Source organism: Osmerus mordax (genome assembly GCF_038355195.1).
Source record: "Osmerus mordax isolate fOsmMor3 chromosome 7 unlocalized genomic scaffold, fOsmMor3.pri SUPER_7_unloc_2_1, whole genome shotgun sequence".
Lineage (NCBI taxonomy): Eukaryota > Metazoa > Chordata > Actinopteri > Osmeriformes > Osmeridae > Osmerus > Osmerus mordax.
In genome coordinates, this window is record NW_027120351.1 from 87501 (window position 1) to 90000 (window position 2500).

A 2500-nucleotide genomic window follows, 5' to 3' on the forward strand; every position below is an offset into this window, starting at 1 on the left:
GCTAACTTGAATTTAGAAACCGTCCTCAACAAAATCCCACGTTCGGGCGCAAAACTGCACGTTTGAGGCCACATTTTCAATGATGCTGGAAACTTACATTCAAAGCTGGGAAAATGTGCTCATCTACAGGCATCCCCACTTAGGGACGTCGTAGCACCTTGACTCGGGTGGCGTTGGAAAGGTCTGGTCCAGGGGAACACGGGCGTGTCAAGGTTGCCACGCGCACGCGCATCCCCGCTAAACAGGAGCCCAAACAAAACTTTAAACGGAGCTACCGAATTGGAAACCATCAATCCTGGGAAAATAACAACTCACACGTGTGCCCCTTATGCTAACTTGAATTTAGAAACCGTCCTCAACAAAATCCCACGTTCGGGCGCAAAACTGCACGTTTGAGGCCACATTTTCAATGATGCTGGAAACTTACATTCAAAGCTGGGAAAATGTGCTCATCTACAGGCATCCCCATTTAGGGACGTCGTAGCACCTTGACTCGGGTGGCGTTAGAAAGGTCTGGTCCAGGGGAACACGGGCGTGTCAAGGTTGCCACGCGCACGCGCATCCCCGCTGAACAGGAGCCCAAACAAAACTTTAAACGGGGCTACGGAAAAGGGGAGGGCTTTTTCGGGGACAACCACCACTCACCTCGGTTCCCCCCATCCCAACTTGAATTTAGAAACCGTCCCCAGCCAAATCCCACGTTCGGGGGCAAAACTGCTCGTTTGAGGCCACATTTTCAATGATACTGGAAACTTACATTCAAAGTTGGGAAAAGGTGTTCATTTACAGGCATCTCCACTTAGGGACGTCGTAGCACCTTAACTCAGGCGGCGTTAGAAAGGTCTGGTCCAGGGGAACACGGGCGTGTCAAGGTTGCCACGCGCACGCGCATCCCCGCTAAACAGGAGCCCAAACAAAACTTTAAACGGGGCTACGGAAAAGGGGAGAGCTTTTTCGGGGACAAACACCACTCACGTCGGTGCCCCCTGTTCCAACTTGAATTTAGAAACCGTCCTCAACAAAATCCCACGTTCGGGTGAATAACTGTGAATTTTAAGGCACATGCCTCTCTGGGCTGGGAGAGTGCATTCAAATAGGAGAAATTGGCTTCATTTAGAGGCATCCCCACTTGGGGACGTCGTAGCACCTTAACTCAGGTGGCGTTAGAAAGGTCTGGTCCAGGGGAACACGGGCGTGTCATGTTTGCCACGCGCACGCGCATCCCCGTTGAACAGGAGCCCAAACAAAACTTTAAACGGGGCTACGGAAAAGGGGAGGGCTTTTTCGGGGACAACCACCACTCACCTCGGTGCCCCCCATCCCAACTTGAATTTAGAAACCGTCCCCAGCCAAATCCCACGTTCGGGGGCAAAACTGCACGTTTGAGGCCACATTTTCAATGATACTGGAAACTTACATTCAAAGTTGGGAAAAGGTGTTCATTTACAGGCATCCCCACTTGGGGACGTCGTAGCACCTTAACTCAGGCGGCGTTAGAAAGGTCTGGTCCAGGGGAACACGGGCGTGTCAAGGTTGCCACGCGCACGCGCTTCCCCGCTGAACAGGAGCCCAAACAAAACTTTAAACGGGGCTACGGAAAAGGGGAGGGCTTTTTCGGGGACAACCACCACTCACCTCGGTGCCCCCCGTCCCAACTTGAACTTAGAAACCGTCCCCAGCGAAATCCCACGTTCGGGCGAATAACTGTGAATTTTAAGCCCCTTTTCCTCTCAAGCTGGAAACGTGCAAAGTTGGGAAAAGGTGTTCATTTACAGGCATCTCCACTTAGGGACGTCGTAGCACCTTAACTCAGGCGGCGTTAGAAAGGTCTGGTCCAGGGGAACACGGGCGTGTCAAGGTTGCCACGCGCACGCGCATCCCCGCTGAACAGGAGCCCAAACAAAACTTTAAACGGGGCTACGGAAAAGGGGAGGGCTTTTTCGGGGACAACCACCACTCACCTCGGTGCCCCCCATCCCAACTTGAATATAGAAACCGTCCCCAGCCAAATCCCACGTTCGGGGGCAAAACTGCTCGTTTGAGGCCACATTTTCAATGATACTGGAAACTTACATTCAAAGTTGGGAAAATGTGCTCATCTACAGGCATCCCCACTTGGGGACGTCGTAGCACCTTGACTCAGGCGGCGTTGGAAAGGTCTGGACCAGGGGAACACGGGGGTGTCAAGTTTGCCACGCGCACGCGCTTCCCCGCTGAACAGGAGCCCAAACAGAACTTTAAACGGGGCTACGGAAAAGGGGAGGGCTTTTTCGGGGACAACCACCACTCACCTCGGTGCCCCCCATCCCAACTTGAATATAGAAACCGTCCCCAGCCAAATCCCACGTTCGGGGGCAAAACTGCTCGTTTGAGGCCACATTTTCAATGATACTGGAAACTTACATTCAAAGTTGGGAAAATGTGCTCATCTACAGGCATCCCCACTTGGGGACGTCGTAGCACCTTAACTCAGGCGGCGTTAGAAAGGTCTGGTCCAGGG